Source organism: Megalobrama amblycephala, linkage group LG16 (assembly GCF_018812025.1).
Source record: "Megalobrama amblycephala isolate DHTTF-2021 linkage group LG16, ASM1881202v1, whole genome shotgun sequence".
NCBI classification, from domain to species: domain Eukaryota; kingdom Metazoa; phylum Chordata; class Actinopteri; order Cypriniformes; family Xenocyprididae; genus Megalobrama; species Megalobrama amblycephala.
The window spans coordinates 6,165,015-6,192,324 of record NC_063059.1 but is presented as its reverse complement, the minus strand read 5'-3'; the positions used below and the strand labels follow the sequence as shown (position 1 = coordinate 6,192,324).

The window sequence follows — 27,310 nt, the reverse complement described above, 5'->3', positions numbered from 1 at the left end:
TTATGTAGGTGCACCTGTGGGAACTGTATCAGAATGCCAAGCAAAATCTCTTACATAAGATTTGAGAAGCAGTTGTCAGTAAAATGACGGGAACACAACAAAAGATTGTACTGCTGTGGTATTGTTGAAAAAAAAAAAAAAATTCCCTGGCGTCTGCGCGTGCAATAAGTGGGCGGGCAATATGCTAATGTTTCATTGTAACGTCACAAAGAAACGGCTTGGGATTCGTTTTTACAAACGACTCGTTTAATTTTATATACGGTGCACTTTCAGATTTAAAACTTTGCAGGATATTTTCATTCACTTAGAACTATGTTACACACTACATGAAAGGTAACTTTCAAAAATTCATAACAGGGGCAATAACATCACAGGACAATGTTGTGAAGCAGTAATTTACGAAGAAAATGTGTTGAATCTGTTCTGGTCAGACAAAGTATGCTAATTTTTATGACTTCATCTCCTGATTCCTGCTGTTTCTCTGTCTCTTGGACTGCTAGAGGACTTAACATTATTGATTTTGGATGTTCAGTGTTGACTGGTTGTAGATACCAGATTAAACTGATATCTTGTGATGGGAGGTGTAAAGCAGCTAAGAACAGGAATTCTGCTCAGTTGGTCAAACCACCTAAAGATGCATGTTGCAGTTTGTTTTTAATCAAGTCATAAACATTCATTCTCTTCTAGATCTGAACTTCACTCTGGTGCTCAGCGTCCTCAAGGGATTCAAGAGAAAATGAGAAATGAAATAAAGGTCTGAATTCTCAGAAGTCTGTGGGGCACGATATACTTCCTGTTGGTTGTTAAGCAATTTATATCTCTGGTTTGCATTAGAATTCAGTCATTCAGTCAGTAAAGGCACACCAGTCACACTCTGAAAAATAAGGTAGGCTCCCTTTCTTTTTTAAAATAATTATTATCATCAAGAAAAAATGAATGAAAAATGTTCCTGATCCTAAGCATAGTGATAATATTTCAATCAAATGTTTGTGTATATGAAATTTTATGAATATATGATGATTGAGAAAATACAAAATATACATACAAAGAATTGCCTTGTATTATTTCATATATTTAATATGTTCTTCAGTTATTTAAGTTAATTTCCATTATTTATATTATATTTGATTGCTTATTGATTATTGCAAGATGTTTATCTAGTGTATGATTTATATTAGATGCATATGTATCAAATTATTATTGTTTTTATTTATTTATTTATTTATTTTTTCAGATGCAAAGGTCCTTTTGCTCTTAATTTACTCACATGTATATTTCTAGAGAACTGTAACAGGTTGTGTATTAACCTCACAAAGGTTTACTTAACTAAATAAATAAATAAATAAAAATAAGGGGAAAAAAAAAAACCTTCACACTTGCCCTCCTAAGCGAGGCCCATATCTATTTTTATCTTCTTTTTTTTCCTGTTTATCCACTATTGCTTGTGACCTAGTAAGCACAGGCAAATGCTAATCTTAGAATGATGTCAGACTTGTACATACTTCCCTTCTGTCTCGACTCTTTGACTTATGAAATCTCATTCTTTTTGTATTTGCTTCAACTAACCATTGATTAAATTTGTTTTTACTTTTTCAACAAATATCAGTGTCCAACAGCCTTGTCTACTGATTCTACTTGCATCAATATCAATAAATTATACATTTTTGTTTCCAATTTTTATCACCTGAGAACTCTCAGATTGATTTTTATGATCACTATAATTGAAGCCTGTGCAGTGCCCTATATACGCAAAGTAATCAGTAAACATTTTTTTGATCAATTTCTGTGTTTTTGCCTCTTCAGTTTATAGAGTCAGTCCAGCATGGGTGCACAGGCACAAGTTCTTCTCTGTTGGCTTCAGGGTATGATTTTAAAGCATTATTTAAAGATTATTTAAAATATATATTTCTATTAAAAATGTAAGTGTAAATTTTTCACTGATTGTGTTATTATTATTATTTTGCAGTTGTTTGTGCTGTCGTGTTTGGAGATGTTTGGAAGGTGAAGGTAGAGTCTGAAATGGAGGCTCTGGTCTCATCTTGTGTCGTGTTGCCCTGTTCATTCAAATACCCTGCTGAACAACAGCCCTCCAGTCGTATTAAAGCCATGTGGCACATGAAGAACAAGGAGGATTTCATCTATCACAATGATCTTACAAGGGTTATAGAGAATTTCAAGGGTCGTACAAAACTGATTGGGTCACTGGGTGCTTTAAACTGCTCCTTGGAGATTGATGAAATCAAAAACCATGACAACGGCCCGTATTGTTTCAGGGTGGAATTAGAGACATCTGAAAAAGACAAGTACTCCTTTATGGAAAACTGTGTGAGAATTAATATGATTGGTAAGTGTGCTTTTGAGCTCTTAACCTATAACCTATAATTACAATAAATAGGATACAAAATAAGAAAGCAAACTAAAAAATGGAAAGAGTCCAAATTATGTTTTTGTGACTAAATAATTAGTAAATAAGCTCTTTTTTTATTTACTATGTGAAATTAATGTTTCGTCATTCAAAATATATGTATAGAGCAAGCATCAAAACCTGTGCTGCAGGCTAACATGGCTGTGAAAGAGGGTGAACCCACAGTCTTCAAATGCTTGTCCGGCACACCTGTCCATCCCATCAGCCCACTCTCAGCTGGAGCCACCCTGGAAATGTCATCATGAGCTATAAGGACATTGGTCATGGAAAATGGGAAGCAGAATCTCTCCTTACCTTCACCCCAACAAAAGAGGATAATCACAACTCTATCTCATGCACTGTCAAGTACCACGGGAGTGTCCGGGGTGAAATGCAAGCCACACAGCCTATCTTTGTGAAAGGTATAACAATAAAACTCTTCTGTTTATATATTGTTATAAGTGATAATTTTAAGTAATTAAGTGATTTTTATTTTTAACCAGAACAAGCAACTCTCAACCACATCATCATACCAGCCATCTCTGGTCTTGGAGCTGCTCTTTTGGTTGGATTACTGTGTTTCTTCGTTGTCAAGAGATACAAGTGAGTTTGCATATGATTTTAAAATAAATATCAATTAGTAATATTAAGGAATGCATTCCTGAAAATATCTGATATTTGAGTAAATTCCTTATATTAATTACATTTAAAATTTGAGTAAATTGCATAATTTTATTTATAATTGGTTTCTTTTAACCCTCTACTGCACACGTTGATGGCAAATGATTTATTTATTTATTTATTTTTTTGGTTCATTTTGGAACATTATATTTATAAAACATTTCTTTGACCCCCCCCCCCCCCCAAAACCCCCCAACCCCAAAATATTTTTTCGTTGCCTCAAGGCAAATTACCATAAGTGAAAATTACCATAAGTAATTTCACAAACTTAAAAAATCACAACTTTAAAAAAAAAAAAAAAAAAAAAAAAAACATTACGTAAAAAGGTTAAAAACACTTGAAAGACACTGATATATTGAATCTGATACATGCATAGGTTTGTATCATGTAGTGTGTCATGTCAAATAATATACTTCATGTAATAAGATTTCACTCCGTACGAAACATCAAAAAGCAGTTCTTCTCTGCTGTGAAATTACAATTTTTGCAAATCACTTTGGGTGTTCCTTCATACCCAGGAACCCTGCATCTTCCCTTCTAATAACACATTAATGCCAATGTGAGGTATTGTCCAAAACATCCTTGAAAAGTATCCCTTATAGCACAATGTTGCCCTGAGGCAACAAAAAGAAAAACTGAATTTCTGAACATGCAAAATAAAAAAAGCCTTCTCTACACCTTCACACACACACACACACACACACACACACACATTTTTTATGTACAGTTCATGTCATTTTAAATAAGATTACTAAAGCAAATAATCTTGCCGCCTTCTCACACCATATGCTCCTGTGACCATGTGTCAGAACAGGACATCCCACCTTCAAATGGTGCTTGATCTTGAGTCCCACGCCTCACTGGACTGTTCTTTGGTACTTCCTTGACCTTTCTAATTTGTTGTAATCATTTAAAGAAAAATGTACTAAACATAGGGCTTAAGAGGGCAACACTATGCTGTAGAGGGTTAAAACACACACACAAAAAAGGGAAACTGCACACCAAACAAATTAAAAGTTCAAGTTCTATTGTAAAGTAGTTTTTTACTAAAGATTCTCATATTAAGTGACAACAACAGAAACAGTTTTTTTTTTTTTTTTTTTTTTTTTTTAGGTTTAAGCACTGAATAGTCCAAGATGAACTGAAACTTTTTTTTTTTTTTTTTTGCGCACACTCACTTTTTTGTTAGTGCTCTTTGGTATTTTGTTGTCACTTTATTACTAATTTTCAATGGATCTTGAACTTTGAATTAGTTTGTGTGTGTTTTTTTTTTTTTTTTTTTCATCTATGTTTTGTAAACTGAATCTATGCACACTATTTCTCGTGCACATCGGTGCAGGACTGTTTCTTATTCTGTTAAAACATTGTACTTATACAGTGAGCATTTAAGAATGCATTATGACAATGTTACTCAACTCCAGTCTTTGGGACTTTCCAGCCAGAATGAATTAGATGTCTCCCTATTTAACACACTAAGAAGCTGATAAGTTAAATCAAGTGTTTTATTTAGTGAGACATTTAAAGCATTCTGGTAGGACTGGAGTTGAGAAACACTGCATTACAACATTCTGGTACCTTTCAGTATATATTTTGTTTTAAATCACCCAAATCTTTCCCAGGAATCGCATTGCAGATCTCCAATCCAGAAACAACAATGGGTGAGTAAACAGCAATTCTACCTGGGAACATTATAGTACTGATTTTAAAATTTGTGGCTTTGAGTCCATGTCTGTGAACTTTGAGTTATTTATAGTAGTGTACTCTAAAAAGCTGATAAAACAAACTATATATATATATATATATATATATATATATATATATATATATATATGCTTAACACATTTATTAGACAACCACCCGATGTAAGGTTTGTGCCACATCAGCCCTAAACTAACAGTGTTGGTGTTTCTGTAATGTTTAATGGTAATAGTTTCTGTAATTAATGCTCTCCCGCTCCTTCAAAAATGTGTGCATGATGTAAGAAAGTAGTAATGCAGAGGTTAAAAAGGTGAAAAATTATTAAATATTTATAGAATTTAACAAGTAGAATTAATAAAATATATATTGTATATATATATATATATATATATTGGTGACTATTCAACTGCTAGGGAAAGAGTCGTGATGGAAACAGCGCCATATAAGGATGCTACCTTTTTTTTTCTTTTTTCTTTTTTCTTTTTTGCACACCCGTCCATGTAAAGCCTGAGGTTTGTCTAGACAGTGTCTGTAAGACTAGTTCAAGTCCCCTGTAGTCAATTATTTTATCCCTTAAAACTCATCTTTGATCACCAAAATGACATATTTAAAAAAAAAAAAAATTGAAAAAAATTCTTCATTCCTTAAAATAGCTTGAATGTAACTCTACACTCTTGCCTCATTTAATATACACGGATCAATGAATATGCAAATTAGCCCCGCCTCCACTCACTCACATACATGAAATAAATGCACATCCTTGAATGAGCACGGATTTCCAGCATATTTACTAGAACTTATCAGGTAGGCTAATATCTATGGTTTGATCCATTCCAGAGGTGGCCAAAATCAGAATTTATAATGGACTGAATAGCTCTCTCAGAACTTGACGTGCGATTCCACACTTACTGAATATGCACATGAATCACGGTCACAGGCACAGAGCAATATTGTTTTAACTATGTTTTATAATATTAAAATAGTTCGAATGACAAAAACATGAACTTTATTGGCTTTACTTCAAGTAAATGCGCTCGCACACAGCCCTTGCGACGGTTCAATTAATATGAATTAATATAATTAGCTTTTTGCTTGACTATCAAACAGCTATCAAACATGTGTTGCTAATGTTAAGGCAGGAACACACCAAGCCAACGGTCGGCCGTCGGGCAGTTTTTCTTCGTTGGGCGACTAAGTTTCCTCGGTGTGTTCCGCACCGTCGGCTGAAGTTGGTCCTCGTCGGCTTTGTTTCGGCCGATTCGACATGTTGAATTGCCGTTGGACCTCGTCTGGCCATCGGGCCATATGATCATTCTGATTGGCTGTTCAGCTACTGCCGCCTGCTGTTTCGGAAAGGCATTTCATATCATGCAGGCGCAGAACTGATGTGCTGCTTGGCCGTCGGCTGTTTAGCGTCGGTTTGGTGTGGCAGGGCAACTTTGGACACAGATGCTGCCGACGTGAGCCAACCCCGCAGTCTGCTTTCGTCGCCACTAGTTCGTCGGCGTCGACTTGGTGTGTTCTGGCCTTTACACACTCCATTCCCATTCTTCATCTCAGACAGAGTCAGACATCTACCTTCTAACAATCAGTATCATTTGAAACGCTTTGAACAACTCAGAACATCAGTAGAGAAAGGCATATATTTCATCATAACATCGTAATAGACTCGCTATATTGATAAATCTACACAATTATTCATATCAACAGAAAATTTACAGGGATAACCTGGCTTCTCTCGAGACTTTCCTGCTTCAGAGCAGTAATAGTTAATGATATGCTAAAGCCTGCCGGCACATTGTTGTAATTGGTTACAAGGTCTATTTTGCTGAATGGCTTAACCGTACAGAGGGCCAGACACTGTTTAACTGGAGATTAGGTGAGCGGAGGCCTCAGCAGAATGACTCTCTGAAGCGAGAGGAGACCAGCCAAACTCAAATGTCAGTGTTATTATTCTAACATTATTTTTGTAGCTTGTTATGAAATAAAAAGTCTCTCACCTCAGAAAACCAAACTTTCCTGTCCTGTCAGATGTTATACTGTGCTCGTAGCATGCACTCTTTAATTGCACAAGCAAATGCGGTTGCGATGCATTGTATATCACTTCAAAAATAAAGAGCAAGAGAAAGACGAGCATGCAAAGCGTCTCGGTTACAAAGGTAACCCTCGTTCCCTGAAGGAGGGAACAGAGACGTACGTCGGACAGACCAACGAATAGGAATCTTGCTAGAGAGGCCAATCTACTTCAAGTGTAACTACAACGAGCCAATGCACATTGGCATGCAATCATATGCATCAGCTGCTAGCCTCGCAGCGCGGGTATATAATGAGCAGCAGGTGCGTTGCATCTTCAGGTTTTCGCTGAGGAGCCGAACCAAGCAGGCGGCAGCATCAGCAGGACAACGACTGTGGCGACGGGACGTACGTCTCCATTCCCTCCTTCAGGGAACAAGGGTTACCTTTGTAACCGAGATGTTCCCATTCAGTCGGTCACGTTCGACATACGTCGGACAGACCGACGAATAGGAATCCCTACCAAAGCGCCACAGGAGCTGCCCTCTTCCAGCGCTCTGTTGTAAGCCACCTGAACCCCCTTGCCTGCGGATGGTGGGACAGGGCTAACACACAGAGAGGATCGATCACTGTTGTTCCAAAACCCATTCAGTGAGATTATTGGATAACGCTGGGAAAGCATAACCTTTCGTTAGAAAAGGAATGCTGCGGAAGCCACATCCTTCCCCGAAGGAGTTATGTGGAGAAGAACATATGGACTAACCTTGTAGGTTGTACAACATATGAAGAACTGGGGTGACTCCAACTCGATTAGAGATGGGTTCTCCCAGAGGGAAAGACACGGGCTTCGTTTAGGAGCAACCGTGGAAAAAACCATATGGGATCCCCGTAGGGTCACACATATGGAACCCAGCCTAAATCCGGTTCTCAAGGATGCAATGGAGTATAGGCCTGGCGCCAGATGCTCCGCCACGTCGGCTGCCAAAGGGTAACCGGAGGACTCAACAGGGTCTGCCCGTAGGGACTCTCTGGAGCAAAAAGAGCGCATGTAGCGCAGCAAGCCAACACTAAGCCGGGGCCTCTCCATGCCTCTGACCTGAGGCGAGAACACGGGAGGAGACCGGCTCGACATGAAGGCTATAGTATCTAGCGAACGTTTTAGGTGTCGCCCAGCCCGCAGCTCTACAAATGTCTGTTAGCGAGGCACCACGAGCCAACACCCAGGAGGATGCTACGCCTCTCGTGGAGTGAGCATGCAACCTGAGCGGGCAGGGCACGCCCTGAGCTTGGTAAGCCAGGGCGATGGCATCCACTATCCAGTGGGTCATCCTCTGCTTGGAGACAGCCTTTCCCTTCTGCTGGCCTCCGTAACAGACAAAGAGCTGGTCTGAGGTCCTGAAGCTTTGAGTTCTGTCTATGTACAGTCGCAAAGCGCGGACTGGACAGAGCAAAGCCAGGGCTGGGTCTGCCTCCTCCGAGGGCAGCACTTGCAGGCTCACTACCTGGTCCCTGAAGGGAGTGGTAGGAACCTTGGGCACATAGCCAGGCCGGGGTCTCAGTACCACGTGGCTGTCACCCGGCCCGAACTCCAGGCACGATTCGTCGACCGAAAATGACTGCAGGTCCCCTATCCTCTTGATGGAGGCCAATGCAACCAGCAACAAAGTCTTCAGAGACAGAATCTTTAAGTCTGCTGATTGCAAGGGCTCAAAGGGAGCAATCTAAAGTGCTCGAAGCACCAGAGCGAGGTCCCAAGAGGGTATGGAGGGAGGTCGAGGAGGATTTAACCGTCTCGCCCCCCTAAGGAACCTGACGACCAGGTCGTGCTCACCAACAGTTTTGCCATCTATGTGGTCGTGGTAAGCTTAGATAGCAGCAGTGTGGACTTTGAGGGTGGAGGGGGACAGCCTACGCTCCAACCCTTGCTGCAAGAAGGACAGCACGACTCTGATCGAGCATCTTCGGGGGTCTTCTCGGCGAGAAGAACACCACTCGACGAACAGGTTCCACTTCGAGGCGTAAGCACGTCTTGTAGACGGTGCACATGCCGAAGTGATGGTGTTAACCCTCTGGAGTCTGAGACTGATTTGGGGCCTGGAGAAGTTTTGACATGCCCTGACATTTGTGCTTTTTCCAGTTGTTCATAAACATATTAATGGAAAAAGTGTCATTACACTGTATTCAGCACAAACTAGGCTACCATAATATGTGAGGAACATGTATGTACATGTTTGTGTTTTTGAAGGAATAACGTTTATGCGTGGTTACTGAAAAAACAAAAAACGTAAGTCACTGAAATAAGGCCAAAAAAATAATATTATATATGTGTTTATAAGACTTCTGGGTATTGGAGATTGTAGACTAGAGTTTTTGCTTCAAAATTATGTAAAAATTATCCTTCCTACTCCTTCATATAAAACAATAGAGAGATTTAAATTTTCTAAAACATCTTTGGTCAAGAAACACAGTATGTGTGGAGGCGTGAATCATCATGAATAATGGGTGATTCTCACCTGTGAAGACAAAAGAATTGCATAAAGAGCTCTAATGACCTGCATAAATAATGAGCTCTTTCAGTCAGGTAAGCTGTGAAAAAAACACTCTGTGATCATGTCTCAAAGCTCATCATGGTGTAAATCAAACATACAGAAAAAAAAACAATACTGTGAAATATTATTACAATTTAAAATGAAGGTAATATACTATTATATACTTTAAAATATAATGTATTTCTGTGATGCAAAGTGTCTGAACAATTATGTTACCTCTATGGCATTTCATATAGGCTTTTAGCTTAAAAGCATGCACATTTGGAGAAATATTGATTCTCATATGTTTGTCAATCTTCTATACAGAGGAGTAATAGGCCTATTTATTCAGGATTTATTGTCATTACTATGAGTGCTGGATACTGTGTTTTCAATTAATACTTGCAGCCAGGGGGCGCTCTGTACACCTTTAGTCCACAAATGCCTGCTAAAGAAGAATAGGCAATCCAGGAACTAACTGAACTAACAGAGGCCAGAGATCGCTAACTATGGCTATTCAAAACACTTTTCAAGACAATAAATACACGATTGAGACGATGAATGCATGCATTGCCTCTGAATAGCGCTGGCTCCGTGGGCGTGGCCGCATTAGCGGATAATGAGCTGAATCACAGACTTCTGACACGGCTCTCTTTTCATACAGATTACATAAACAGAGAATATGTGTTTTCGATTTGACTTACACGATTTAAAACCTGACATCTCAACGTATTTTTAGACAGAAGTCTCATTTTTTTGTGATTAGTATTCACTAAGTTACAGTTCATTTTCTGAGAACTATCAGATTGGACTTCCTTCAGAGGGAGACGAGAGATCACGCATCATGTTAGTTTTCTTTATTTTACAAAAAGCACAACATTTGTTTTTACTCTGAGTGTACACAAATAAAAGAAGATATTCCACAGATTAAAATGGTGTATAACTCTTAATTGTATGTGCAACATTGACGGAGTATTTTGAGTCTCTTTCACACTGGTAAGAAAAAAAAAACACGGTGGTATTGCCGGCGATACCTCAGACCTCAGAGTGTTAAGTACCTCGGGGGGTAAGTCACCTAGAACCTCCGCGTCCCGTCCAGGGACCAGACATGGAGTTTCCAGAGGTCTGGACGTGGGTGCCAAAGAGTGCCTTCCTCAGAGGAATGGGCCAGGGAGGGGCTGTCGCGAGGAGTGAGAGTTCCGGGAACCAGGTCCGGTTGGGCCAATAGGGCGCAACTAGCAGGACCTGCTCCTCGTCCTCCCTGACTTTGCACAGTGTCTGTGCAAGTAGGCTCACTGGGGGAAACGCATATTTGCGCAGGCCCCTGGGCCAGCTGTGTGCCAGTGCGTCTGTCCCGAGTGTCGCCACTCTCCCAGCAGCGCAGCTCGTGAAAGCTTGTCGGCTGCACGGTTGAGCACACCGGGAACATGAATGGTGCGAAGCGACCTCAGATGCTTCCGACTCCACAGGAGGAGATGGCGGGCGAGTTGTGACATGCGACGGGAGCATAGACCACCTTGACGGTTGATGTACGCAACGGTCGCAGTGTTGTCCGTATGGACCAGTACATGCTTGCCCCATAACGGCCCTTTGAGGCGGCTCAGAGCAAGGCGTACTGCCAGCAACTCGAGGCAGTTGATGTGCCACTGCAGATGGGGTCCCGTCCAAACCCCTGAAACTGCAAGCCCGTTGTACGTGGCACCCCAGCCGGTGGTCGAGGCATCCGTGAAAACCACAGCATGCCGGGACACCTGTTCTAGGGGCACTCCTGCCCGAAGAAACAAGGGATCCGACCACGGGCTGAAGGCTTGGCGACACTCCTGAGTGATTGCCACCCGGAACGTTCCGCGTTGCCACGCCCATCTCGGGACTTGGCCGTGAAGCCAGTGCTGAAGCGGTCTCATATGAAGCAGACCGAGCGGCATTACAGCCGCTGCGGCCGCCATATGCCCCAGGAGCCTCTGAAAATATTTCAGTGGGACCGCTGTCCTGCCGTTGAACGTATTCAGGCAATTCAACACCGACTGAGCACGTTCCTCTGTGAGGCGAGAAAAGAGATCCTCTGCACCAGGGCGAGTTTGCTCTTTTCCCAGTTGACCTGAAGCCCCAACTGACTGAGGTGTCTGAGCACCAAATCCCTGTGTTCGCACAACTGATCCCGAGACTGTGCTAGAATGAGCCAGTCGTCGAGATAGTTGAGAATGCGAACACCCTGTTCTCTCATGGGAACAAGGGCTCCCTCCACGACTTTCGTGAAGACTCGGGGAGACAGGGCCAGCCCGAAGGGTAGGACTCTGTACTGATATGCTCGACCTTCGAACGCAAATCGCAGGAATGGCCTGTGTCGCGGAAGAATCGAGACATGAAAGTACGCGTCCTTCAGGTCGATCGCTGCAAACCAATCCCGGGGACGGATGCATTCGAAAATGCCACTCTGCGTGAGCATCTTGAACGGTAGCTTGTGAAGGCTCCGATTCAAAACTCGCAGATCCAGGATAGGTCGTAACCCACCGCTCTTCTTGGGTAGAATGAAGTAGGGACTGTAAAACCCTGACTTCATATCGGCTGGAGGGACCGGCTCTATTGCGTCCTTCGCCAGTAGGACTGCGATCTCCGCACGCAAGACAGGGGCATCGACATCTTTCACAGTAGTGAAGAGGACGCCCCTGGACTTGGGGGGACGCCCAGGCGAACTGAATCACATAGCCGAGCCTGATGGTCCGAATGAGCCAGCAAGACGGACTGGGGAGTGCTAACCAGGCTCGCAGAGACCGTACAAGCGGGACCAAAGGGACCACAGTGGGGCAGCGAGGTGGAACGCAGGGACGCGGGTTGGGGGGCTCTCTTTGCGAGGCGGCCCGAAGCGGCGTCACAGTGTGCTGGGCAACACTTACCTGGTTCCACGGCTGGACAGAGGGAGCATTCAAGGCTTTGGTTACCCGCTGCTCGCTGCTGTCCGCTGGCGAAAGAAGAGGGGGATGAGAGTGATGAGGTGCTTGCCCTCCCACTGCTCTCCGAGCCCTCTTCGGACCCGGAGATGAAGGAAACTGCTCTTTCATTGAAAATTTGGGTACCGCTGGCTGTTGGGCCAGCGGAAGAACACAAACAGACATAAACAAAAGATTCTCCACCCGGCCCTCCTCCGGGGGAGGGAGCGGGCACCCCGACCACGACCGGCTCCACGGCGCCGCTTGGGTGGAGGCTGCTGCTGAGGCGCTGGAGCGGGGGCGGCCGCGGGGGGCGCCCTCGGCGACAAGCAGCCTGTGGTGCTGCGGGCGGTGGGGGTGCAGCAGCTGACCGCCTCGGCAGGATGTGAGATATGGCCTCAGACTGCTTCTGGACAGCCGAGAACTGCTGGGCAAAGTTCTCGACGGCGTCGCCGAAGAGGCCGGTCTGGGACACGGTGGAATTAGGGAACCTCACTTTGTCGGTATCCCTCATGTCCGCGAGACACAGCCAGAGATGGCGTTCCTGGACCACTAACGTGGACATCGCACGACCCACTGACCGCGCCGTGACCTTCGTCGCACAAAGCACGAGGTCCGTCGCAGCACGAAGTTCCTGTAGAACTTGCGGGTCATGACCACCCTCGTGCAGGTCCTTCCCCCGCAACTCTGCGATGGTCATCTTCCCACAATGGGTACATGACTCATCCACAAACGCCGCCTCAGCATGCTTTAAGCCCAGACACGCGAAACAGCATTGGTGACCATCCCGCGGTGACAGATAACGACCGCATCCAGAAACACACAAGTAGAACGACATCTTTAGAAAGACGCAAATCTACTTGTGTGAGCTCTTTTAGGACTATTCTTTCAGGTGCTGAAGCACGCAGGGGAATGACCGCTGCAAAACACAGACAGGGAATAGTGCAGCCTGTCGTGTGCACTCTCTCTCTTTGTAGCCGCCCTCTTACCAGCTGTGAAAACAGCCTTTGAGCGCTCGAAGTGCACCGCCCACCAGCTGTGAGAACAGCCTATGTATTGTGATGCTCTCTCAAAAAGGCAATCAAAGAAAATGAAAGTGAAAGAAAGAGAGATCGGTCCCGCTGCTGCGCTGTCCGCCTGCACCAAACGAAAGGGAATCTTCAAAGAAGCTGACTCGTAGTAAACACACACACTTCGTAGACACCACTGAATGGTTCGGCTCCGAAGCGAACAGCTTACATACCCGCGCTGCGAGGCGAGCAGCTGATGCATATGATTGCATGCCAATGTGCATTGGCTCGTTGTAGTTACACTCGAAGTAGATTGGCCTCTCTAGCGAGATTCATATTCGTCGGTCTGTCCGACGTACGTCGAACGTGACCGACTGAATGGGAACTGTAGTTACGTTGTCAATTAGTAATAAAAAAATAAAAGTAAAGTACCATTAAATAACGTAAGTAGTATGTCGTGTGTTAGCTGGGAAGGATTTGCATGCAAGTATGATGGTAATAATAATATGTTTAATATATATATAGCACCTTTCCAAAGCTCAAGGATGCTTCACAATAACAGTAAGGAACAAACAATCATTTCACACACACAAAAATGTTCATTCTATTCATCAGCAGCAGTTTCCATGTTTCATTAACAGTTCATGTTAGTAGCCTATTGTGTATTTACCATGGTAACTGTTGTTTCCATAACCCCAAAATGCTATACTTTATTTTCACTTTGTGTTATTTTGTATATTTTTAAATTACTGCAGTGGCTCATGCAAAATTACCAACTTTATTGTATTAACAAAAACTAGTCTGGGTCCTCTATTTAATAGCCTTACCTTATAGACCTATTTATTCATCAGTATCAGTCATATTCCTACAATTTATGTGTATGTTAAGTAAAGTGGGACAGTACTCACAGAGGGCTGAACACCTGATGTCATTGACTGACTGGGGCTCAGATGAACGAACCTCAGATCGGGAGGAGGTCAAACTACACTCAACCTTAAAGCTTTAGTTCACTTAAAAATGAAAATAATGTCATTTATTACTCAGCCTCATGTTGTTCTACAGCCATAACTCCATCTTCCGAACACAAATTAAGATATTGTTGATGAAATCCGATGGCTCAATGAGGCCTCTATTGAGAGCAAAGCCATTCAGACTCTCAAGGTCCATAAAGGTACATGTTCATGTCAGTTCAGTGGTTCTATCTTAATATTATAAAGTGACAAGAATACTTATTTTGTGCACCGAAAAAAAACAAAATAACGACTTTTCAACAATATCTATATGGGCCGATTTCAAAACACTGCTTCTGAGCTTTACGAATCGAATCAGTGAATCAGAGCACCAAAGTCACGCGATTTCAGCAGTTTAGCTGTTTGATTGGAGATCCGAAAGAGTCATAAAGCTCCGAAGCAGTATTTTGAAATCGGCGAAAATAGATATCATTGAAAAGTCGTTATTTTGTTTTTTTGCCGCACAAAAAGTATTCTTGTCACTTTATAATATTAAGATAGAACCACTGAACTCACATGAACTGTTTTAAATATGTTTTTAGTACCTTTATGGACCTTGAGAGTTTGAATGGCTTTGCTCTCAATGGAGGCCTCACTGAGCCATCGGATTTCATCAACAATATCTTAATTTGTGTTCCGAAGATGAACGAAGGTCTTACAGGTGTAGAACGACATGAGGGTGAGTAATAAATGACATTATTTTCATTTTTGGGTGAACTAACCCTTTAACCTTTCTTCATGATATTCGTTCACACGTAGGCAAACAAACGGATACTGAAGACAAAAGAAGATGTTGACATGTACTACAGGTGCTCTCTTGTACTCACGGACGCACATGTAGCCACATCACGGGCTGTCGCTGGCCAATGACATTGTCAAATTTGAATCACATGCTTTAGACTCCGGTCACACTGGAGGAGTTTCCCAAAGTGTCTTCGGACACAGTGCCAGTTCCCATTTGAAAGGGAACAATATTTATGGTACTCAGACAAGAATGTTATATGCAATTGTTTTGATAAAGGTAAAGAAGATACATTTCAAGTTTCAACATTATTTATTGTTCAGATATTCCTTTAAAATAAATAATTATCAGTTGTATGCAAAGTGTTTGCAAAGTGACCCACATTTGGTTTTGGACCCCTGAAAATGTACAATTTAACAATTTACTCAAGGAGCCAAATTGAAATCGCCCTATCTGTGGAAATGAACCATATAGGACATCAAAATATAAGATACCAAAGGAAAAGTTTGCTAGGAACCAAAATCTAAAAGGTTATTAAGATATCATTACTTCTTGAGTTACAGGAATGCAAACTTTGGGGGGAAAACACAAGTGCTTTTTCACATTTTTGAACAGTCACCATTGCAACAAAGAGTCAACAGATTTTACAAACAGACTACCAATCTCTGTGTAAAAATAAAATAATGCGGTCATCTTTCTAAAGTCATTTTTACCCCCCTTCAATTTGGCTCCAAATCTCAGGTGAAAATGGTCATTTTCATATTTGTCACCCCCTTTACAAAATATTGGACTACTCCATTAATATTCGTCCATGACATTTAATATTTTGTCTGTCTTCTTATTTTTCTGTTATAAAAAGAAATACAATGAGATCAAACTGTATGTCTTATCTGACTGGGGTGGAGAGGGGAAGTACATTGTGCTTAAAGATGCTTCCTGCCGATAAAACCACACAGATCTGTTTCCATTCTAATTATACAGTTACTAATTAGAATATGTTAAAATGTAACAATAAGAACCCATGAGTAAACAATGGAATTGAAAGTAAAAAGTCATCATAATTGTTTTACTATAATAATCTCAAGTGTTAAATGTTTTTTAGAGTATGGAGTCGACTATCAAGAATGTCTCGCAGGTAATCACTATACTTTTAAATCTGTTTTTAACATCTGTATTGAATGATTCATAAACCTCCATCAGTTATAAATGAACTTTAACTGAATTAAATCCTTGACTTTCTCCTGTGTGTGTGTGTGTGTGTGATCACCAGGTTTCGTTCAGGGGAAGGCAGTGGTGGTCCAGGTGGCAGAGAGCAGAGGCAAGTACACAACAGCTTCTAATGCAGCTTCTGCAACAAACCAGGACAAAACAAATCCTCTAGAGGAAATTTACTCAATCTGTAATTTGATTTGCATTATATATATATTTGCACGTATAGAGTTGTTTCTTTTATGAACAGAGACTTAGTTATCAGGAGGAATTAAAGTTGTCGGACTGGATACTATCTGTAATCCATACTTGTCCTACTATACTAGGACAATAAATGGACAAAAGTTTTTGTATTGAGGAATCATTTTAGATTAATCTGTTATGCCTCTTCAGATGCAATGTTGTACTTTTCTCACAAATGTATTTTCTTCCTGTTTCTCAGTAGAGATCAGTACTGTCATTTGATTTGTCAAATATTCATTATGAATATTGACATATATGGTAGAAAAACTCAGATCAGTTGTTTTACAGATTGTGTGATGATTGATGATTGACAGAAAATATATAATATAAACAGATAATATATATATATTGTATAAAATATATATATATAACTGATAGCAGGTAGGTAATATGTTTTCTTTGGGTCTTTAACTTGTTAACCTGAAAAAAAATATTACTAAATTATTATTGTGTTATAAAAGGAGAAAGAGATCAGACAAAGAGTCAAACTGTAAATGGTGCAGATGTTATTTTGAATCATCTGACGGAGGTGGAGAGGGGAAGTACAATGTGTTTAAAGATACCTCTTGCTGATAAAGGCACACACTGTTTCCAGTATATACTGGCCTATATATTGGCATATATATTTATTTTTTCTGGCATCCTTTGGCTAGCGTTACAGTATATGATCACGCTCTCATTCATTCAACTGTTATTAAACCATTCAAGTGCAAAAAGAGAACTAAGAGATTAGTTTATACAATTCCTGTATATTTCCTACATGAATATTACTGTTAGACCTGAAAATCTTAAAAGGACTGTTACATGGGTCAAGAACAACAAAAACAATAATTTGAAGATTTTTTTAAAGCTGCAGTCCGGAATTTTATTTATTTATTTATTTATTTATTTTGGTTAAAAATTATCCATGCAGCTTTTTGTCTTTGTGTCATTAAGTCATGTCTGTTTACATAAAGAAGGAGTACCCAGCTAGTAGGCTAAATCACATGTGAGGATTGGTGGATCATTTATAGCCTTTTCTCACAGCAGCTGTAATAATTAACTTATTTTGATGGCGGATTGTAATCCAGAAAGGTCAAAATTAGGGCTGCACGATTAATCGCATGCTATTCTCACGCGCATTTCGTCAGTAAAGCCGGTTCCCTGATTACCGCTAAATCGCCATCACCTGCTTTCAAATGAAGCGGCATTTAATAGACAGAGCCGTAGGTCACTGAAAAGCCACGCAATATCGCGTTCATATCGCAGATGAATCGCCTGCGATAATGAACGCGATATCGCGTGGCTTGTCCGTGAACTACGGCTCCGTCTATTAAAAGGCGCTCCGTTTAAAAACAGGTGATGGCGATTTAGCGGTAATCAGGGAACCGGCTTTACTGACGAAATGCGCGTGAGAACAGCATGCGATTAATCGTGCAGCCCTAGTCAAAATGACAATCATCAGTGACAAAAACAAAAAGTCAAAAGCAAAATGAAGAGTTTGGTTCCAAAACGCGATAAACGCCATTTTCAAAAATTGAGTTTCCACCAAAATCAGTATTGTATCTGGTCGGTATTGAAAAGTCATTTATTAATTTTGCGCAAAATGCGATATCCGTCGTGTTATTCTGTCATGTTTTCTCCCTTTCTTTCCAAAACGCGACAAACGCCAGTCTCCTTTTTCTGCAGAACGCGATATATCCGCTCAACCGATCACAGCGCTCCATTCCACCCACTGTAAACACTGAAGGCTTTTTTAAAAGCCGTTTTTAATACCAATGTACTCGGCAAATGTGTTTATTTAACCGTGCGGTGGCGCCAGATACTCTTTAATCGGTAATGTCAAATAATTTAACAAGATTCATTTTGGGAGCGACGGCTGAATGTATTTTTAGTAAAATGCCTGTATATAAGATAAATATTGGCAAAGTTGAGACTCTGTCATGTATATGAATCAACTTACTTTGTTGTGTATTTTCAATTTGAAAATAACTTTGATATTGATGGATTAATTGCATTTTGAAAAAAAGTGTCATGGATTTATTGCATTTTGGGGAAAAAAATAATACGTTTTATAATAAACTTTTTAAAATCAAAATGTAGATTTGAATTTTTTATGTTTTTATAACCAAAAGATGCTATGTGAAAGTTTGAAACAGAAAATAGTGGTTTTCATCTTGCCACTTTCTTGGTAAAGAAAACACCTTTTTACTCAAATTAATCAAAATGGAGTTATTGCGTTTTGGAACCAAACTCTTCAAATACTTCATACTGCGGAGTGGCTATACAGAAATTGAAATGTACAGTAATGCTAATACACACTAAATACACTGTCATGCAATGCTGATATTGTTAACATTAACAATTTGAGAAAAATGTATAACAATAATAATAATTTGCACGGTTTGATGTGATATGAGTTAAGCGATCGTTAGATTTATTCACCATTGGCAACGCAATTTATTGTAATGATTTTTTTCTCAGTTGGTGAAAACAAAAGTGGCAGACATGTTACTTGTTCAGATGATATTTTCCGGTGAAAATTCTTATTTTGGTCATACTTACAAGACAGAGAATCTGTGATTCTGAAGTACAGTATCCACACCGATGAGGTGACTGACACCAAACATTAGATTAATCCGCACTGAGGGTAAAACTTACGGACTGCAGCTTAAAGTTTGTGTAAATTAAAAATTGTGATAATTTAAAAGTCTATTAAATGTAATAATAATAATAATATAATAATAATGTTACTTTCAATTATACTTTAATGTTGAATGGCTATAAGTAATGGCTGAAAATGAGAAGAAAATTAGAAGAAAAAAAATCAGTAGCAGTATTTTGTATCAGTGATACTGGCCTTCATTCATATATAAAAATATGCAATTAAACACATTATTTAAATAAACCAATTTTTAATATTGTATCTACATTAATTTGGAGCTTCACTGTGAAATTATTGCAATATAAAAAATGTATTGAGTTGGTCTAATGATGTGGTTTTAGGGGGAGTGAGTTATCATGTTGTTTTATAAAATACACCATTAATTGCTTTTAATTTTGATTTGAACTTTGAGAAGTAGCATTTAGCATTTAAATTGTATTGTTGTGCCCCATGTCTAGAATTAATTAACTATTTCTTGTAAATTTCACTCTATTATGAACACAGTATTAATGTTTATACAGCACAAAAGATTGTTTTATCATTAAATTTGACAAATTCAAACAGTCAGAAGATGTTGTGTTACACTTATATTTAGTTATTGAAAAAGTCCCCACGGCCCCCTTTTTTAATCTATATTCAGCACTGTTGTTGAGAATCTTCAGTATGGTCATAAGCCACCAACACAACATTTATTTTTAAATATGAAAATGTTTCACTACCGTTTCACCAGTTTGTGGTTGTATCAATTAATGTTTTACTGTCTTTTTGTGCAGTTGTGGGTGACATTTCAAACATTAATCTGTAAATGAAGATATGACAAGATTAAATGTTCTCATTTGCATTTTTTCTGTTCCTCTTTTTGATTTAGGAGGTCTATTTGGAGTAGATTTTCAAGGTATCCACACACTGCCTCTTCAGTCTGCTAATGACAGTCTGTTTGCTTGTGTCACTGCAAAGACTATATTGCATATATGTATATTACTTTATGGCATCTTTTTGAGCCCAGCACCTGCTTCTAGTAAAATAAAAAACTTAGAAATGAACAAACAGTGAATTAAAGTGACTGTTATGCCCTTGAAACAAATACTGTGTTTCTAGTTATGTTAGTTAAATTAGATCTACCATAGATCTAAAGCATGTAAGAGCTATGTAGGCCAGCGTTTTTTTACAAACAAAAATGTAATTTGACTTGGAAATATATGTTCTGCTGATCCTAAAGACTAATATCTATTTTTACATTTTAAAGGAGAGGTCAAGGGCATCAAATTGACAGGAAATTCGACAACAGGTTAGTATCTGCATTCTTAGTTTCTTATATTTTATATAAATTATTATAATTTCTTTAAGAATTTTTGATCAATTTTAATTTAGTATCAATTAAATTGCAGGGGTCTGATGCTAATAAATGTTTTTGTAAATGTTTTTGTTCTGTAAAACAGTAGATTATGGTGATAGCAATGCTAACGTCATGAGTTAATTTTTCAGGGAACTCATGAAATGTTTAAAAATATAAATCTTTTTTCCTATTAATTCTACTGTGTCGTGGACAGTTACTTCAATACCTATCAGTATTTTTGACATGAGCAACTTTTACTATAGGGTCATTTATATAAAGCTCTCTTTTACTTAAGTATGACAGAGGTTTTTGAATCTTAACAGGGCAAACAACATATGTACGGTGTCAGGAAACAAGCCTTTCGACAAACCTCGTATGCCATCACCAAAGAGGTACAGAGCATGTGAACTAAATTCCAATCTCTGGATAGATTCATGGCATGTAATGATGCCTGTCTGTGCTTAGTACTCTAATATTGTTCTATTTGTTATAGCAATCCAATGTATGTTTAAATCTTGTACAATTAGATTTTTTATCAATGTTTTATTGTAGTTAGCATTTTTGAAGCAATTTATGTGCTCCCCACTTGAAGCAATTCAGTCTGACTGAATTCAGCCATAACCATTGTTGCTTAACCCTTTGATGCATAACATGGGTCAAAAATGACCCGGCTGAGTTTTTATTTTCTATATCTTTGTAAGAAATTAATTTCATCATTCAGTATTCCAGGTATTCCTCAATTAACTTGTTTTTGATCATAACAATTCCTCATTTTAATTTTTTCTTTCTTACTTTTTTAATAAAAATCATTTTTGTATCACTACCCTTCTAATGCGCAACATGGGTCAAAAATGACCCGTATTCATTTCCTATGTAATTTCAATAATGGTTGAGTGTTTCTTTGCTGAATCTTTAAAAGAAATTTATTTTATCATTCATTTATTCCAGGTATTCCTTAAATATCTTGTTTTTGATTGTAAAAAATCATTATGTTCATTTTTTCTTTCTTACTTTATAAACAAACACAGTTTTTGTTTGTCTACATCAATTTTACACACATGGGTCAAAAATGACCCGTATTCATTTCCTATGGTATTTCAGTCAAGACTGAGTGTTTATTTGCTGAATCTTTGAAAGAAATGTATTTTGTCATTTATTTATTCCAGGTATTCCTTAAATATCTTGTTTTTGATTTTCTACAAATAATTATGTTTATTTTTTCTTTCATACTTTATAAACAAACACAGTTTCTACATCAATTTTACACACATGGGTCAAAAATGACCCATATAGAAATCTTTAATATTTGCAAATTTTTGCAAGTAGGAACATATTTACTGCAGACAACTGTTCATCTGCCACACATTTCACATCTTAACAAGGCTACTTTTGTATATTTGATGGATGTAAGTCTTATTATATTTAATATATTAGGCTATATATTTCATAATTTTTAATTTTTTGTCATAAATCAATGCAATTGGTCACCCTTTAAGTCTGTCAGTGTTCCTGAAAAGTAACAGTTTTGGACATATACAACATGGGTCTAAAGTCACCTGAATGAGTTATTTTCTATATTGCATATATTACAATAAATTAATTTCATCATTCATTATTCCATCTATTACTCAATAAACAACACCTTATTTTAATTTTTCCTTTCTTTTTGAATGATTTTTCTTTTTGTGTGTCATTACCATTCTAAAGGCCAAAGTAAACTTCACTTTTGTATGCGTATGTGAGGATCAGCATACAGATTTTTGTAACTTTTTATAATTTCCGCCGGATTTCTGTAACTGTGTATGTGCAACCTGCACATACACATTTAAATTGCGTTTGTGCGCAAAGTATACTTTCAGCTTTTTTACAGTGATGTCATCATCCACCTCAGTTCTGTTGAGGACCAGCCACTAACACTCTAGATAAAGAAAATCAAAAGCACTGTTGATCGATTCACTTATTATATATTTTCACTGTTGGACAGAAACCTTGTTCAAAACTCTTACATTTCAGGAACACTGATAGATGTAAAAAGTGACCAGTAGCATTGGTTTATGACAAAAATACAAATTATGAAATATAATATATAGCCTATTATATGAAATATAATATCACTTTCATCCATCAAATATACAAAAGCAGCCATGTTGAGAGGTGAAATGTGTGGTGGATGAATAGTTGTCTGCAGTAAATATGTTCCTACTTGTGAAAATTTGCAAAGGTTTCTATATGGGTCATTTTTGACCCATGTGTGTAAAATTGATGTAGAAATACAAAAGCTGTGTTTGTTTATAAAAAAAGAAAGAAAAAGTAAACACAATGATTTGTTAAAATCAAAAACAAGATATTTAAGGAATACCTGGAATAAATAAATGATAAAATACATTTCTTTCAAAGATTCAGCGAAGAAACACTCTGAAATACCATAGAAAATGAATACGGGTCATTTTTGACCCATGTGTGTAAAATTGATGTAGACAAACAAAAACTGTGTTTGTTTATAAAGTAAGAAATAAAAAATGAACATAATGATTTTGTCAATCAAAAACAAGATATTTAAGGAATACCTGGAATAAATGAATGACAAAATAAATTTCTTTCAAAGATTCAGCAAATAAACACTCAGTCTTGACTGAAATACCATAGAAAATGAATACGGGTCATTTTTGACCCATGTGTGTAAAATTGATGTAGACAAACAAAAACTGTGTTTGTTTATAAAGTAAGAAAGAAAAAAATGAACATAATGATTTTTGTCAATCAAAACCAAGATATTTAAGGAACACCTGGAATAAATAAATGATAAAATACATTTCTTTTAAAGATTCAGCAAAGAAACACTCAACCGTTATTGAAATTATATAGGAAATGAATACGGGTCATTTTTGACCCATGTTATGCATTAGAAGGGGTTTTCATAGCTTGTGCATCAAAGGGTTAAATCAATTATCAATAACTAATTTGATGAATGCTTTTAACAATTGATTATTTTTTATTTATTTATTTATTTATTTATTTTCACATGGTTCACCTCAGTAAGGCCAAAGGCTACTCTGTGAGTATACTTTATTCTTACATGAACATCTGTTAACTGCTAAGTGTTTGATTTCCTTTCCTGTAGATCATAGATATATATTGGTAACACTTTACAATAAGGTTAATTAGTTAACATTAGTTAACTACATTAGTTAACATGAACTAATAATGAAATGCACTTATAAAGCATTTATTAATCTTTGTTAATGTTAATTTTAATGCACTGCAGTTAATCAAGTTAATGCACTGTGAACTAACATGAACAATGAACAACTGTATTTTCATCAACTAATGTTAACGAAGATTAATAAATACAGTAACAAATATATTGTTCATGGTTAGTTTATGTGAGTTAATACATTAACTAATATTTAACTAAGGAATCTTATTGTAATTACCGATATATTTTACCGATATTGTGTTACAGAAATATTTTATTTCATAACTTTTGATTCATAGTTTGTGCATATCCAATGTGTTATTGCCTGTCTAATCTGACTTCTGTATCTCTGTTTTCTGTTAAAATCTTTCATTTGAAGTGTGATGATTTTGATGATGATTACACCAACACAGCAGACCTCAACTTATATGGAAATATCTGATGAAAATGCCAGTAGATTTTCACATCAAGATCTTCAGGCAGAGATCCTGCCTACAATCCTACAGGCAATCCTGTTACACACACACATATATATATATATATGCAGCTGAGTGTTACATTTTAAGCCAGGCATAATTGCCTAAATATGTATGCATATAATTTCCTATTACTGTATTTACATACTTTGTTATGATGCTTACACTCTTATAAGAAAAAAAAGGATCATCATGGGATAATTTTATGGATTTAGTTTTAAATAATTTTCATTAATAATTTTATAATATATAGTTTTTTTTTTTTTTTTTTTTTTTTTTTTCACTATTGAAATAATCCATTAAACGTGAAAGTACCATATTATGTGTATAACCTTTTTGGCACAAAGGGTTCTTTAAAATTGAGTACATAGAACTCCACTGAGAATTTTTCTAAGAGTGTAAATTTTACACTAGGTATAAAAAAAAAAAAAAAAAAAATCATTATTAATGTACATAATAGTCATATATAGCAGTGGCGAGTGGTGACTTTTAAAACCTGGGTGGTGCGTTATGTCAAATATGCAGCTGGTGCAGATCATAGACTGCAAAAAAGATGGATGACACACTTTCACTCTCTTCCGTTGTAGTAAGTGAAGCCGCCAGTGTGCTAATATGGCACTGACATCTTGAGTCTGCACATAATGAACTTAGAGCCTGAGTCTGCGCAGTAGTGAGCACGATATCAAGGTCCTGCCCACACTCCTGCAGAATCAGTTAATAAAGCAGAACAACTCAATATGTCGTTGTGAAATAAACAGTTCTGGAAATGTAGAATTTAAAGTTAAAGCTCCAATCTCCTCCCGAAGATCGAGCTTTGGTGCTTCAGTGACAACTTCGCTCCTAGAAGCTGTCAATCACAGCTGTTGATTTTAACATCAGAACCTTCTTTTTATAGCATCAAATAAATAACTAAAAACAAACTTATTTAAAGAACGAACACTTTAACTAACATCAGCGTGATAAAAATTCTCTAAAATGACAGAAACCATCTTTGAAAAAAAACCAAAAAAAAACATTTTGATGTGTAATTTGACTCTTTAGTTTGTCTCACGTTCCATTACATTACATGGAGAGGGCGGGGTTTATGATCTATACTGCATCCAGCCACCTGGGGGCGATCCAGACGCTTTGGCTTCACTTTTCAGGACTCGTGTGGACGCTTGGTGCAGATTCATCTGATCGACAGAATGTTATAGCTGCTTATTCTCATGACACATAGCACCAATGCTGAAAGTATTCCTTGTTTGACCTATTGAAAGTAGCCTACATTTACCTCTTTAATTCTTTTTTATTAAGAATTAAAATAAGTTGGCCTATAATATAATAACTATTAGTAGCCTATTCGGTTGTGACTTTTTTTCACTTGATTTAGTTGAGTTTGTTTTGTCTCAAATACAATGTGATTTTCATTTGATCAATCTGGAAGCAGCAGCACATTTTTACTTTTGGGCAAGCGATCCGCTTACAGATTTTCCAATGCACTGAATCCCCCATAGGCCAACAAACAGGAACAATGATGACGATACATAACAACAGAGCAAAGGCGCAAAAGCTGCTGTAGATCAGCTCACCCGGAAGCCTCTGTAACTGGCAGATTTAAAGAAAAATTACCGTTGTTTGAAAGAAAAATACTATGAAAAAGTATTTTAAAAAAAGTATTTACCAACATTTTATCATGTAGGCTTTATGGTACACCTCAAACAAAGGAATTTATAGTAATTTATAGTAATTTGTAGTGTTAATGTTAATCAGCGAGTCCAAGAATGGCTTGGGTATGCAGAGCATTCACAGCTTATATGGACCGTACGCCACTGATGTATAGTACTAAAATACTTTTTTTAATGTGTGAGAGACAATGAAACATTTAGCTGAACTTTCAGTTTTGAATCTCTAGATGGCACAGACTGACAGGTCCTGAACTCAGTCTGCTTGCAATCACATTGTTATCTATAGGGCACAGCTGATTGGTCCCTGCTGTATCAGTAGCCAATGAGCTCACTGCTCAACCTTCAAATACTTGGTCAGCATTTGCTGTAACAGCTGCAGCGCGCTTTTCAGAAACCCTACTAGAAACTACCCTGCTACAGGTAATTCATGTATGCTATTTAATAGAGCAGTAGCATGTCTTACTTGCTCACAGCAGCATGTCATGTATGTATTGGCAATAGTAAGTCCCGTACTTGCTCTGCAACAGCAGCAGCAGGATCAATAACCAATAGCAGCAATAACAGAAACAGAAGTGTAGCAGATCTATTCTGCCAAGACCAAACATATCAACATTTTCATGTCCATTATCATGCCAAACACTCAGAGAGTTGTCATAACAAAATTGTATTTGTGTTTATTTTCATTTTTGAGAAATAATTCGTAGACATCATGCAACTTCCTATTGACGCTGTTTTAGAGATACACTGTTTTTAGTGTTTATTTCAGTTTTTTATGACAAAAAACAAACAAACAAATGTATAATAATAATGTAACAGTGTCACGGTTTGAGTTGTATTTTGTTCTGTTTAGTTCATGTTTTAGAGTTTTTTTCATTGGTCACACGTTCTTTGTTGTTAGTTTCCCGCCTCTTGTTTGTTGTCATGGTTTCTGTTCTGATTAGTGTTTGAGTTCAGCTGTGTTTAGTTAATTAGTCCTGTATTCATCTGTTCTTCCCCTGTTTGTTGTTCAATGTATTTAAGCCCTGTGTTTCAGTCTGTTCTTTGTCAGTTCTCTGTTGCATTTACCTGGTTGTTCTGTTTGTTTCTTATTGAAGAGTGTTTTGTTTCAAGGTGTTTTTGTTGAAAGTTATTGTAAATAAACCTCACTGCTTGCGCTTAGATCCTAAATATCTCCTTTGTTTTCAACCAGCGGTTACAAATAGTATATTGATGTTTAATTTGTACCAGCCTAAATGTTTAATAAAGTGCACTGCAATACATACGTTGCTACTCTTTGTCATCTGTATTTTTGTATGTCATTCCTGCTCTGTTTGTGCAGGTGGTTTCAGAATATGTTTTCAGCATCAATCAGAATGTCATATACCATCTTAAATGCTGGATGTTTCTGGGTCAAAGGATTTACCTGCTACTTAAAACCACAATTAAAATGATTTACAAAAATAACAGGCATCGAAACTTGCTAAACATAGCTAAAAGGTATTGACATGTATTTTGGGGGATTTCAGGATAGTTTTTTTTTTTTTTTT

At 38.0% G+C, this 27,310-nt stretch overlaps 1 pseudogene; it reads left to right on the top strand.

The window, feature by feature from the left end:
• The first annotated feature begins 239 nt into the window (after positions 1 to 239).
• Positions 240 to 26,332, top strand: LOC125248193 (annotated as a pseudogene).
• The last annotated feature ends 978 nt before the right edge of the window (positions 26,333 to 27,310 follow it).